Here is a 15,680-nt window from a genome sequence, read left to right as displayed (position 1 = left end):
GTGGATGCAAAATTAAACTTGAAATATTGTATTCATCTCATATGTTTTTTTCTCCACTAACTCCCAATATCTTAGCAAAACAGACATGAGTTTAACGAGTTTTCCCATGACTTAGCCTTGTGATTTGAACTAAGTCCATTAGTTTTTTCAATTCTCCATGTCTTTTAGTACATTTCTCTAACCATTAACAAACCTTGTTTGCAAACTTATCAATAGCATGCAACTCTTTAAAATAAGAAGAAGCATAATTCGTTACTAATGCTTTTCGATGAGTTATACAGTGGAGATTTAACAAATGAGGGACATGTCGATGAATCTTAGCAGATAAACCTTCATTAATACCCTGCATGGACGAATCCAACTTTGTCATGGATAGATTCATTTATACTAAAATAAATGCCACAACATCATACATAGACTATGATGCTTCATCCCTAATTTGTAGCAAGTGTGTATTTTGTAGCACATGAACCTCTTCATTTTTCAAATGTGTAATATAAATAGTCAAATTTTGCACCATTTTAGCAGCTTGTAGAAACTGTTTTCCAAATGTTTTGTTTATAAATGTTGAATATTCCTCTCTTAGATTCATGTGATGGGTGTTTTTATACCTATTCAAGTCACATATTGACGTATATATTTCCAAATGTAAATCATGTATGACAAAAAAATATATGTTTTCAATAATTGATATAATTATCTCTTTATGAGCGGAAGCGACGCCTCTGGAACTATGGGTGAGTTTCTTGCTTCAAAATTTAGTTTGGTATCAAATTATGACGTTAATTTTCCCACAAAATATATATATATATATAGTAAATATATATATATATTTAAATTCGGATGAATGTTTGGGTCTCCTGTACCTGGTAGAGTAGTGAAAATACTCTCACGTTATAGAAAACTTTTTTCGAATATTATATAAATATATATATATACTTAGTTTGGGTACAGAGTCGTTCTTATACTTGCTGATAAAGGCATGTTCGCTGGTTATTTAATTTTTTTTTACTTTGGCCCACACACTTTTGATTTTTCAAAAAATAGTGAGCTCGGATTTTCCAATTGGGTTTAAGGTATTATGGTGGTTAAGTTAGGTTAAGTATAGTATTAGGTATATTAATTAAACTATAATATCATTTTGTATTAATAGAAATATATTAATTAAATTATAATATTATTTTATATTAATAAAAAATTAAAAATATTTATATGGTGAAATCAACCCTGAATCCATTCTTAGAATATTTTGGAATTTTGTAGTTAAGTTAATTGTTTGAATTTAAAAAGTTTAACATTATTTAAAAAAAATATAATGAATATGGCGAAAGACAATTTATGAACTTTAGAATATTTTGAAATTTGATAGATAGATTCAATCAAGCCATTTGTTTGAGTAACTCTTATCCAATTCCAAAATATTCTCAAAATCAACTATCCAATATTTACTTAATTCCGAAATTTATAAATCCAATTACTACCCTCATAGTATAAACCTACCCTCAGAGTATGAAAATGGTTGTTACTGAACGAGCTTCGTCGTAAAAAAATGCGTTCTCCAGTTATCAAGAAGGACATGGTAATTTTTTTATATAATTTGGATTGAGATTCGTTGTTGTTGTTGCAGGGGGTGCTTGCGGCTATGGCAATTTGTATAACAATGGATATGGCACCAACACTGCCGCCGTCAGCTCGGCTTTGTTCAGAGATGGACAAACATGCGGAGCGTGTTATGAGTTAAAGTGTGACGCTGCCAAAGTTCCTCAATGGTGCCTTCGCGGACGCGGATCGATTACAGTAACAGCCACCAATCTTTGTCCGCCGAATAACGCCCTGCCCAATGACAATGGAGGGTGGTGCAATTTACCCCTTCAACATTTCGACATGTCACAGCCCGCCTTCCTACAGATTGCGAAATACAAGGCCGGGATTGTGCCTGTTCGGTACAGAAGGTATATAATATTTACGCTAACTTTGATAATATAATAACCCCATAATGCACACGCAGTTTTAATTATGAAAATTGCGTTGGAAACTATTGAATTATGCATATTTTTAACAGGCCCTGGTCATGGAATCGGTGCAGGGTCCCATGCAAGAAGAATGGAGGAGTGCGGTTCACAATAAATGGACACAACTACTTCGAGCTTGTTCTAATTAGCAATGTTGGGGGGCGAGGAGATGTGAAGGCGGCGTGGATAAAAGGGTCGAAGACCGGGTGGCAACAGATGCAGAGGAATTGGGGAGCGAATTGGCAAAGCAATTCGTATCTCAACGGACAGAATCTGTCATTCAAAGTCACCACAAGTAACGGAAGAACTCTGACCATGTACAATGTCGCCCCGTCTAATTGGCAATTTGGGCAGACATTCGCCGCCTCTCAACAATTTAGATGAATGCACTCGCTGGCATTTGGCGGTTTAGTCAGAAAATTGTGATAGGATTCAGCTCATCCTTCTAATAAAAGGCTCATCGTTGCAGGCAATAACGCTTGAACCAGCCCGCTCTAGCGATCTCATATATGAGTGTATATATAAATTAATTAAAAAAATATTTATATTAGCAATTGCACGAAGAGGCGTAAAGGAACGCAAGAAAGTAAGAATAGAAACACCAAAAAAATTGAAGCGCCAGGATGTGTTGAATCCATGCTACCCATAGTTTTTAGAGGTGGTAAATGCATGTTAATTATGGGGCTTAAGAAGTCGTATTAAACTTTGAATAGACCGTTCTTTTTATTATAATTTCAACTATTTCTAAACAATTCAGGTGTTATTTGTCTAAATTCAGGGAATGACAAAAGTGAGAAGATGACTTCCCAGACTTACGCATGATCCTCTGACATTGATCGGAAACTTGTAAAGTAGTTTACCTAAGCTAACCAGAAGTTGTTGCATTTCATTCTAATCTTGGTATTATAGAAACTATTCAATTCAACAATAAATGTAAAGTTATTCGATTCAACAATAAATGTAAAGTTATACACCAATTGAATCGTGTAAACAACAATAATTTCCTTTCTTAGAGTGCCATGATTCAAAGGCGTAAGAAAATTTTCAAACAATTCTATGACTAAATCAGTAAGAGCATGAACACAATAAAAAATTAGTGTTCTTATGAGATTCAATCAAATTGTCATCAATGCACCAGAGAAAAAATGAACCCAAACCTTTTTGAATTTCAAGGATTGGCCCAAGCTAAACAACAAAAAGATGAGATTGAAAATCTCAACCTTATATAAAAGGTTTTCAATTTTGCAAGTTACTATTAGCTTGCACACTTCAATTTGATTGATAAAAAATTAGTATTCTTACTAGATTCAATCAAATTGTCATCAATGCACCACAGAAAAATTGAACCCAAACCCTTTTGAATTTCAAGGATTGGCCCAAGCTAAACAACAAAGAGATGAGATTGAAAATCTCAACCTTATATAAAAGGTTTTCAATTTTGCAAGTTATTATTAGCTTGCACACTTCAATTTGATTGATTCTAAAAGGCATAACTGATGAAACTTTAAAAGCAGTTTATTGGTAGAAAAATGCAAAAGCAATGTTAATATTAAAAAAATATGTATTCATGTTATGTGTATTACCCTAAACCCAAAAAAAACAAAAAGGAGGGAATTAAAGGGTAAAAGACAATAACTTTTTTCAAAAATAGATTTCAAGGCATAATTTGATGAAGGTTTGAAAAAATAATTCTCAATACCAAATCTTACAACCATAGCATGGGATTAAATCCTGGATTTCTCTATGACCAAACAACAAACTAAAATCACTCATTTTCATTAGACTAGACTGGCACGCTAGAAGCATACAAAAGCAATGGTAGACTGTGAGCTCATCAAATTAGATTGTCATGTTTTCTAGCATACGTGCCTTAGTTTCACTTGAGGAAAAGAGCACAACAGTTAAAATAATTGTATGAATGTTTTCAACTCACAAGATTAGGTGAAGAAAACACAACATGCATAGTAGAATCCCTACCATGGAATTTTCTAGAGCTAAGTTCATAATTGTGGTTCACATTTTTGAATGAGTTTATGAGGGTTTATGCTTTTAAGTTGTGTTTTCAGGGTTTATGGATTAGGTTTTGAATTTGTATATGAGGATTTAGGTTTCTAAAGTGCGTTATTAGGATCTTATAGGCTAAAATGTAGCCCCTAAGAAATTATTAAATGCTACTACAACAAAGATCTATTTATATTATTTCCATAAAATGTAAATGAAGAGCATGACAAGTAATGTAATTACTGCCTTCTATCTTGAAAATAAACATCTACATAAGATCCTATAACATAAGCATGACATTAAATGATAAAACCCTAAAAGTATAACACAAAAATTAATAAATAAATGAGACCAAAGATAAATCTATAGGTTAAAAAAAAAACTCTTTTCTTCAAGTTCCTACATGATAACAAACAATGAATATGTAAAATTGAAACTTTACCTCAATTTTTCCAATTTTCTACCTAAATTATGCTATAAATGGAAAAAACTAAAACTTGAATAAAATAGTTTTAGAGAGAATAAAATCTTATCAAAAGAGAAAATATATAAGAACAAAAATAAAATATATACCTAAAAATGTTTTCTTTTCCTCTAATTTCAAAACAACCATTACATGAAATTATAAATAAAATTCTTACCTCATAAATTTAGCAATTTTCTGTCAAAAATATATTAGAAATATAAGAACTAAAGCTCAAACAAAATCATTTTGTTAGTCAAGTAATAAATCAAAGGATTTTTCTCACAATGAGTTGAGTTTAGTCTATCAAGTTTGGGAACGTGATGTCGTGTTAATGTGGCACATAATGGCACATTATGATGTGATAGCTTATTGTGCCTCATCTTTAACCTAGATTAAAAGGCCAAAATTAAAATATGAAATATTTTGTGGGACCTCAAAAATGTTCACATGTTTCTTTCCAGAAAAGCATTATAAGAAAAATAGGAACGTAGGAAAATTAAAGGTTTTGATTTGAAATTAAAAAGTTGTAAAGCTCAAACGATAACTTTTTAGTTACCTAGACACATACATCTTAACTTTGAATTAACAGGTGCAAGTCTTGGATTAACCTAGACACATACATCTTAACTTTGAATTAACAAGGTGCAAGTCTTGGATTAACAATCATTTGTTCACTCACAAATATTTCGCCATATCCCAAAAACTTCATATCTTTTTTGCAGAAATAATTCATCAAACAAATAGATAACATGTTAAAACTTAAAAGTCTTTTAATTTTAAATTGCTGAGGCACAAAGGTCAAAAACTAACTCTGTACTTATTACACACCTACATATTTACTCTAGTATAGGATACTAAGTCAAGGTTTGAATTAACAAAAATTTGTTCACCGGCAAAAAAAAAATTACAAATTTTCATGTAGCCAAAAGATGAAAGATATAGCTGAATTATCAAACAATTGGACAGCATGTGAGAGTAAAATATGTTCACTGTAAATCGCAGAGGAAAAAGTCTCAAAAGGTAACTCGTTATTTATGAAAGGCCTGAAGTATTAATGTCTCTTAGGAGTTCCTCGCCTTGTTTATGAATCATCATAACTAGTCTAAGTCTTACCTTTTAAATTATAATAGGTTTGATAACTCGGAATAATAGTTTTGGTAGCCTAAGGATCTTTCTGACTCACCCAGGTAAAAGATTCCAACAAAGTTTAGGTTGGTTTCAGTGACCTGATGCACTCTCTGTATCTCCAAGGATGCAACAAAGTTGTCCAAAATCGAAGTCCGGTTTTTGTGATTTGATAAATCACCCATGGAAAAGCATTCAACAAAGTTTTCCAAAATGGATATGTGGTTTTGGTGGCCTGAGGTGCTCTCTAAATCGTCCAAGGAAAAGGATCCAATAAAGTTTTCCGAAATGAAAAGCGCACAGCAAATCCAATTAGAATTGCCTATAAGATAATAATAATAGTTCGACTGTTGGGTCATATCATCTGTAAGGAGGATCGGACCAAGGTCACAGTAATCGTGAATCTTCATGTGTTAGCAACAGTCGAAGTGTTGCGCTCTACTCTTGGCCCGCTGCAGGCAAGAGGTGGGAGGGGAGGACTAATGCTTATATAAATCCTCTTTCTGTTTACACCTTCCTCATCACTCCAAGGAAATGTATCCGGTGCCCACCCTCTAGAGAATGGGGCGTAGCCATTCAACAGTTGTCCTTCCTGCACTTAATACCTGGAATTCTTGTCAAGCATAGCCCTAATCATCAACCAATCAGCTAAGACCATAGATAAATAGAAATCATTCAATAAGGTAGATTCAGCAATCGATGGCATAGTCTCTAATGCTTCTATTTCTGCGTCGTCCAAGAATGGTAAATTGACCAATGAAATGCAGGTGTTGAGTTTGAAAGGTGGAGAGAATTTAAAGGCTTGGATAGACTACGATGGTGTTAATCTAATGCTTAATGTATGCCTTTAGTTTCTTCAGCTCTTCTCTCCTGCCATTTTTCTCATAAATTTGGGACATTAGAGTAATTGAAGTAGCATCAACCTTCATCCCCACTCTAGTCATCAGCTTCAAGGGTTTTTCCGCCTTTCTAGTCATCCCAAAAGCCAAAGAACCATTGAGGGAAATGTTGAAAACCTCAGTATTTGGCTTCATTGAAAGCAATGGCTAATGGCTCCTCTTCCTAGGATCCACCCTTCCATATTTGAAAAAATTAATACATTTCAATCACTATCTCTAAAGCTAAATAGGCCCCATTCCGTGACCAACATACCTGGTTTTCCATGAGCAAGTTGACGTCACCGAACAGCCCAAATATTTGTAACCTGCTTGTTTATAGATGAATGAATAAAAGGTACTGCTATGCTTACAAAAAAAAACTAAACAAGCCCCTTATATGTTTTAACCATATGGGTCACCACTGCACTCCCCAAAGTACTCCCCAAATTGACAGATAGGTATTCCTCCATGTCCACCAATGTTCTTAGAACTGTAGGAGCAAGAACAGACATTTGTGTTGATGCGAGCCTCAAGCACAATTGGGTCAGAGCCTCTCGATCAAATAGTTGTATTTTCTTCTTTTCTTTCACAATTGAAAGCACCACAGCATAGGCCTTCTCGAGCCATTTTGAATACCCAGAGTGTGCTAATACATTTATCAACTTACTAATAAGAGACTTCCTTGGGAAACCTTTGAGTTGCTTGTAATGATCGTAGCCCTTCATGGCATCTTCCAGTCTCTGTTCATCGAGGGCATTTCCCAGTTCTTCTGCCAACATTGCTGGGTTGTGAGCTTGCCTCAAGATTGTGAATGATCCTGAAAAAAGAGAAATATCTATACGAAGGGCTAAAATAGACCAAACCATGAAGAGAAAGCCCTTTGACACCTTCGTTAGAAAAGGAAAATTTGGGATGATTACATCAATGGTTTGAATAGATTCTACCATTTTGCTGGCATGTAACAGAGGAAGAGACAGAGGATAAGATGAAATTTGAGAAAAAGATAGTAAAAGTTATGGACCTGAGCTTATTCTTCCGGAAAGCTGCAACTTTCATGGATACCACGGTAAAATATTCGATGCATTTCCCCTGATTTTCATGGTTTGGTATGACCCGATCATGCGTATTTCCCACCCACCTTTCAACATACTACACATCAATACCTCTGAATTGCTTAAAAATGATAATTTTTTACGCGTTCCCCACAGTTCTAGTAGCAGGATCTTTATTAGTCCTAATTCTAACTAGCTCCACACATTGTCTGTCTAGTACCAGCATCTGCAACGACTATTGCAGTTTGAATTTAGGCTTCTTCAATGTGGCCTAATTTCTAGATTTTCAAGAAGTAAAAATCCACTGGCATCAAATGGCTTGCATTTATGAAAACATAAAAAAGCTTAGAATCAAATTTTCAATCTATAAATTACAAAAGCAAATAGGCACAAACCATTCATTATTGGGCATGGGCATGGGCATTGTGCCCTGCTCCAATTCCACATTTTGGGTAGAATTGATCAAGAAATAGAGTTCAACCTCCTAGTCGATCCACTCATGGTAGTATAACCTTTATAAGTGAAGCCCAAACACCCAGGCAGACCCTATCTATAGGGGGGAATGTATTTTACTTCAGCTCATTAAATTGTGGTCTATTGGCAGTATAATGGAGCTCGTGAGGTGAAATGGACATCTTCCTACAATACTTGGTAAAACTCCCCCTAGATTGAGGATTCGCAGTAAAATTCTTCGATCCTCCTGCCTCTTACCTGAACTTGATTTGACATTGCAACTGTTTAAATCCTCCTGGTGCCTTTCCCCCGAATTTGAACTTTTCTTAGTGGGGTTTCAATTGCTTATATTTCTCAACACTCCCATGCTTCTCGGATTTCTTTGTAGGGAAAATAGACGGACCCAGAAGAACCTAGAGTCTATCCCTCACTGGAGCTCCTAAACAAAACGTCCTTCAAACTCTACCATTTGCTCGCCGTGGGCTTCTCAGGAACCGAACCCTTGACCTCCTCGTGACAAGCAGGAATGCACATTTCCAGTTCTGATGAAAAAAACTCCTTGACATCCGATTTCTAGGGCTCCGCTTCCTGGTGGAAAATCCTCATCAGCAGTGGCGATAACAACCTGGTGCGCCTTGAGTAGGATAAGGAACGCTCTTGACCCCTTTTGTAACGCCCTGGCGGTTTGGGCAGAGGCGCACCTTCACCCGACGGGCGACCCGGGTGGGTGACCCGTGGGCGACCCGTGCACGACGGGCGGGTGACCCGGGTGGGCGACCCGCGGGCGACCCGTGCACGACGGGCGGGCACCCCGGGCACCGCGACCCGTGCACGGCAAGCGATGAACAGTTGGGCGAGCTGCGATATCCGGCGGACAAGTGCGAGCTGCGGACGAGCTGCAGCAAGTTAGGACGCGGGTGCAACTACCCGACTCGGGGAACAGGTTAACAGTTGAGCCTCGGGCGAGCTGAAACGAAAGGGCGATCCGAGGGCGACCCGCGCCCTATGGGCGGGCGACCCGTGGGCGGCCCACGCCCGATGGGCGGACAACCGAACAGACATAACAGCGGAGTTGTGGACGAAGGTTGGTTCGATGAGGGTGTGGCACGGTTGAGCGTGGAGATGCGGGCAAAGGGAGGGCGACCCGGGCGGGCGCCCCTCCATACGGCGGACGAGCAGAAACGCGACCACAACCGGGCGTGCGACAGCAAACGGCAGTGCGACAAAGGGCGGGCAGTATGCGACGTTCCTACGAGCCGGCTGTGACGTTTTGGGGGCACTTACATAAAACTTGGAGATAATGCGATGGAGTCACAAGACTTTATAAGGGCGTAGGGAGGCCTTGCCCTTAGGCAAGGGCCAACCTGCCCATAAGTAAAGAGAGGGGCTTCAACGTATGTATTTTGGGGGTCGGCCTAAAGAGGTGACACCCCTTCGTCATATGATGAGATGACTATATATTCATGGCGTAGAAGGCTCATTTGGACAGCAAGAACTTCGCTCTCCTCTTGGTCATCGATCTAGAGATAAGAGGACGCAGAGAAGTGCGCATCTCTCATGCGGATAAGGGAATAAGTGCGCAGTTCAAACCGGGAATTGAGTTGAGGACGACGGTTCACGGTGAAAGGCAATTCGGTGCAGAGTTGATTTGGTAGAGTTGTTGGAGGCTCGGGTGAGCTCGCTCTCACCAAAGGTAATTGGTATCGAATTGTAAAAGGCTTCTAGCCTCGTTGTAAAAGTTCTAAGTGTTGGCCGTGGGCTTGCCCGGCACACTTGTGATTGTATTATTGAAAAGAGATTCATAATATATATTTGGGCGAACTCGTTCGGGAGTTGCCCCTCCCATTATCATTGTGTGCAATTGTTATGTGCTCGGTTTTACATTGCATATTGGTTATGGTTGTATATGAAGATTAATGTCTTGTCTTAATCAAAGAAGAAGAATTAAGCATACTAATGTGTAAGGTGTAGTCTACATGTACGAGTATTACGAAAAAGAAAGTACACGGTAGTGCCGCACCCCGCCAGATAACGGTTGGAAGACCACCGTAGACTTGGGGGCGTGACAGGTGGTATCAGAGCTCGGTCTAGAGCTGGTGAGCAGGGTTGCTCACACACTTGGAAGTTGGCAGTTGACAAGGTTCTTACAGGTGACTTGGGGAAGCCGATGAATGGTCGAAACTAGGTCGCAAAAGAAGATGGCCGCTAACTCTCAAGCTGGGTCTAGCCATACAATAAAGGATCCCGTGAAGGATCCTCATCTTGAGTTCATGGGAAAGGTGATTGAAAGAATGGAGACTTTGGAGTCTTCTTGGAACCAAGATGTGGACTCGCTTACTAAGGAACGAGAAGCCATCTTGAAGGTCAGAGAAGAACTTGGAGAACTCCGTACACAACATGAGGAGCTCAAGACACAATATGAATACACAGATCTTCTGTGTACACAATTGGAAGGAAGGGTCAAGGAGGTCGAAGAATCAAGAGATCAAGGTCTTGCAGAAATCACAAACTTGAGAGGGACTCTTGACAAGGTAAATAAGAGTCTTGATCAAGCCAAGGACGAGATTGCGGTATTGAAGAGAGCCATGAGGTATAACTCAGGTGGAGGAGTACCTCATGTAAAGGTCAAGGAGCCGGAATCTTATGACGGTACAAGGAGTGCAAAAACTCTTGGTAACTTCTTGTGGGACATGGAGCAGTACTTGGAACGGTTAAGTCTACCCGATGGGGAGACACAAGTCAAGGTAGCCGCTCAATTCCTGACAAATGATGCCAAGATGTGGTGGCGAAGAAGGGTGGATCAGATTATCAATGGTAATGCTGATGACATCACTTCGTGGGACGACATGAAGAAAGCTTTGCAGACCCATTTCAGTCCTCAGGATGAAACATGGGAAGCAAGGACGAAGATCAAGTTCATCAAACAAACCGGAAGCCTACAAGCATATCAGCGAGAGTTTTCAAGTGCAGCTCTGGAACTTCCCGACATGGCGGAAAGGGACAAGGTGTTCAACTTTATTATTGGGTTGAAGCCTTGGGCACGCAATGAGGTGAAGAGGCAGAAAATTAGAACACTTGAGGAAGCTTTTGCTGCGGTTGATAGGTTGGTGGACCACTATGATGAGACTTCTAATGAGAAAAAGAAGTCCGACAAACCGAAAGATAAGAAGAAGGAGGATACTCCGAAATCAGATGATGGTGCAAAGATGAAGAAACCTTTGAAGTGTTGGTTATGTGAAGGACCACACACGGTGAAGAATTGCCCATCTAAACCAAAGTTGACCGCTGTTACACAACCTGCCGAGGAAGATGACAATGCTTCTGTGGGGATGATGCAGATACTTGGTGCAGCTGCTACTACGGAAGTGCCTTCCAGAAGGGATCCGGAAAGGAACAGGTTGGAATACTTTCAGATGAAGATTGGTGGGGCTGATGTACTCACTATGGTTGATAGTGGGGCTTCACATAACTTCATGATTGAAGACACCGCAAGGAGACTTGGGCTGAAATTTGTACATGTGAAGGCACAAATGAAGACGGTGAATTCTCCTCCTATGGCAATCCTTGGTATGGCCAAAAAGGTGGACACCACACTTGGTGGATGGACCGGAAAGGTGGACTTCACCATAGTGCGGATTGATGACTATGAGGCAGTATTAGGGATGGAGTTCATGAAACAATTTGAAGCAATGGTTGTGCCACATTTGAGGAAACTCTTTATTTATGATGGAAGGGAAGATGTGCCCATTGGTGTTCCAACCATTGGTGTAACAAAACCCGATCATAAGTTAGGAGGAATGCAGATGGAGGACAAGGTAAAGGTAGACAAGCGATTGTCTACGATGGAGGCAAAGATTGCAGAACAATCTGTGGTCATCCGATCACTTTCAGATAGCATCTTGGACTTATAAAGAAGGCTAGAGTTGGTGGAGGACGATGATGACGATGATGAGCTATATGTGAGGCCGAATATCCAGAAGGAATATCGGGAAGCATATCTACAAAGGATGGAGGTTGAGGATCCGGATAGATGGATCGAGCTGATTAGTGAAGGAGAGCCTCCAGGCTCTTCTCGCTCCACATCTTCTTAGATGACATAGAAGATGGGGCTCATTGTTAAGCTGCTCATGGCAGTGAGCCCTCAAACTTGGTTGAGCAGGTATGGTGATCTTAACATGCTGCAGAAAGATGGGGTTTCCATGGACCTGAGCATGGAATCGTGGAGATAAGTGTTGGCACATGACTAGGGTGTGTAACACTTGTTGTTATACATGGGCAGTTGGCACATGGTCGATATTAATCTTGGTGGGGGGTCACTAAGATGGTATGTTGTTGGGACGACAACGTCTTCAGGTGGAGGAGAGTGTAACGCCCTGGCGGTTTGGGCAGAGGCGCACCTTCACCCGACGGGCGACCCAGGTGGGCGACCCGTGCACGACGGGCGGGTGACCCGGGTGGGCGACCCGCGGGCGACCCGTGCACGACGGGCGGGCGCCCCGGGCACCGTGACCCATGCATGGCAAGCGATGAACAGTTGGGCGAGTTGTGATATCCGGCGGACAAGGGCGATCTGCGGACGAGCTGCAGCAAGTTAGGACGCGGGTGCAACTACCCGACTCGGCGAACAGGTTAACAGTTGAGGCTCGGGCGAGCTGAAACGAAAGGGCGACCCGAGGGCGACCCGTGGGCGGCCCGCGCCCGATGGGCGGACAACCGAACAGACATAACAGCGGAGTTGTGGACGAAGGTTGGTTCAATGAGGGCGCGGCACGGTTGAGCGCGGAGATGCGGGCAAAGGGAGGGCGACCCGGGCGGGCGCCCCTCCATACGGCGGACGGGCAGAAACGCGACCACAACCGGGCGTGCGACAGCAAACGGAAATGCGACAAAGGGCGGGCAGTATGCGACGTTCCTACGAGCCGGCTGCGACGTTTTGGGAGCACTTACATAAAACTTGGAAATAATGCGATGGAGTCACAAGACTTTATAAGGGCGTAGGGAGGCCTTGCCCTTAGGCAAGGGCCGACCTGCCCATAAGTAAAGAGAGGGGCTTCAACGTATGTATTTTGGGGGTCAGCCTAAAGAGGTGACACCCCTTCGTCATAAGATGAGATGACTATATATTCATGGCGTAGAAGGCTCATTTGGACAGCAAGCACTTCGCTCTCCTCTTGGTCATCGATCTAGAGATAAGAGGACGCAGAGAAGTGCGCATCTCTCATGCACATAAGGGAATAAGTGTGCAGTTCAAACCGGGAATTGAGTTGAGGACGACGGTTCACGGTGAAAGGCAATTCGGTGCAGAGTTGATTTGGTAGAGTTGTTGGAGGCTCGAGTGAGCTCGCTCTCACCAAAGGTAATTGGTATCGAATTGTAAAAGGCTTCTAGCCTCGTTGTAAAAGTTCTAAGTGTTGGCCGTGGGCTTGCCCGGCACACTTGTGATTGTATTATTGAAAAGAGATTCATAATATATATTTGGGTGAACTCGTTCGGGAGTTGCCCCTCCCATTATCATTGTGTGCAATTGTTATGTGCTCGGTTTTACATTGCATATTGGTTATGGTTGTATATGAAGATTAATGTCTTGTCTTAATCAAAGAAGAAGAATTAAGCATACTAATGTGTAAGGCATAGTCTACATGTACGAGTATTACGAAAAAGAAAGTACACGGTAGTGCCGCACCCTGCCAGATAACGGTTGGAAGACCACCGTAGACTTGGGGGCGTGACACCTTTCGTCCTTCCTAGCCTCGTTCAGGGCTTCCATAGGATAAATCGTTGCAGAGGATATCTCTGTGCAGGTCATTTGAATGGTGAACACCAGAGAACCCGAGCTATCCGATGCTTTTTCAGAGCGGGCGAGGGCGAGGGCGAGGGTGAGGGAGAGCATCGAGCTGGTTCAGTGCAGCGTGTAAAAACGGCCACGTGGTCAATCACCATTGGATGGAGGAGGACAAAATTTAAGGTCGTTGATTCGTCGAAGTGAGCAGTGTTTGCACATAGAGACAGTAGAAAAACACTTTCACGTAATTAGAAATATAAATTATTAATCAGATATTAAAATTAAAATTTAAGTATTAGGGTTTTTCGCAGTGCATTATATTAGATATGATTTTTGGTAGTCATTTATCTATGACTATTTCCATGAGAGGTAGCTGTAATTGACTAATTTCTTATGATTTTTTAATAGTTTACATTGAAGGAGTGGGATTGAAATTAGTGAAATGACATTGAATGAATCACATAGTGTCAATCATCACTTTCAGGGCTTGCATCCAGTAACCAGGACAGGTCACCCATCCCAGATCGCCTCGGGCTCAAGCACACTTAACTATGGAGTTTTTCCCACAATCAAGTCCACTTAACTTGCTACCCCACAATCATGAAAAAGTAGATAGTGACAACTACCTCTCATGGAAATAATAATAAATGAGTGACTTACTTAAAGCAATTGAATCCCAAAAATAACATCTAATAAACTTAAAATTGTAAATAATTTATATTTATATTTATATAAATTAAATTATTTAAAATTTATCAAATAGAATGACAAAACCCATAAAATATTTGAACACAATTAATTAATTAAATTTATTATAAAATTTAGATATACCATATTCAAAATTCTATATGATATTGGTATATTATTCTCTATTTCAATTTTTTTAATTAATCTATTTATCTATTTTTTTTATGGTCTTTTATTGATGATATGTACTATTCAAATTAATGTATTATTCAAATTACTATATTAATATTCGAAGAATCGTCTTTTATGTGAGGTTTTTCAATTAATTCCATCCACATATTTTTTGGATTATCTTTTTCCAACGAGAGTTTGAATTTAACTCTTTTATTATATTAATATTCATTTTGATTTATTTTTTTCCTCCTTTAATCTAGCTTGCTTTATACTTTATTCTTATTAATCATCAATTACTATAGCAGTATGCTTTAAGCCAACTATTCATTCCCTACGTTGATTCAATGGACAAGATATAAAAGTAATAAGTTGATTATTAGCTTAATACATAATGTTTAATATCTGCTATTTGTTATTATACATTTTATTGATTTTGTATATTTATTAATTATATATTTTATTTTATTTTTTATATTATTTTATTGCATTAAAATGCATATGAAAATGAATTTAATTTCATTTATATTTAAATATATTAAAATAATATAATATTTTCAAATAAAATTATGTACCATCAAAAAGTGGTTTTACCAAAATAAAATTATGTATCATTAATAACTAAATCAAAAAATAGTTTTACCAAAATAAAATTATATTTTTCAAATTTAAATTATAAGTAATATTGTAGTAAGACACTTGATCCCTTTTAATATTAAAACTTAAATATTTGTTTTAATGATGAGAGATAAAATTTTGATTCTTGTACCTAAACTCATAAAAAAAGAGAGTTACCAATATTTTAATATAAAATACATTAAAAAAATAACTTTCCAAACCAATTAAAATACATTAAAAAAATAACTTTCCAAACCAATTTTAATAATAACAATAATAGAAAATCAATATTCTAAAGCAATAAAAAAGTTCTATGTAAATAATGACTAAAGTTTAAATTATATATATACATATATATAATAAAAGGAACTACATATTTAAAAAATTATCAATAAATAAGAGAATATATATATATATATATATATATATAAATTA

The 15,680-nt window shown here is 38.9% G+C and overlaps 1 pseudogene; it reads left to right on the top strand.

Moving 5' to 3' along the window:
- Positions 1-706: 706 nt before the first annotated feature.
- LOC149248393 (expansin-A8 pseudogene) lies at positions 707-2,396 on the top strand (annotated as a pseudogene).
- Positions 2,397-15,680: the final 13,284 nt, after the last annotated feature.

Source organism: Pinus tabuliformis, chromosome 7 (assembly GCF_031772625.1).
Source record: "Pinus tabuliformis cultivar Carrire ecotype Pingquan chromosome 7, CPIR1, whole genome shotgun sequence".
Classification (NCBI taxonomy): Eukaryota; Viridiplantae; Streptophyta; class Pinopsida; order Pinales; family Pinaceae; genus Pinus; species Pinus tabuliformis.
This window is presented reverse-complemented; position numbering and strand designations above follow the sequence as displayed.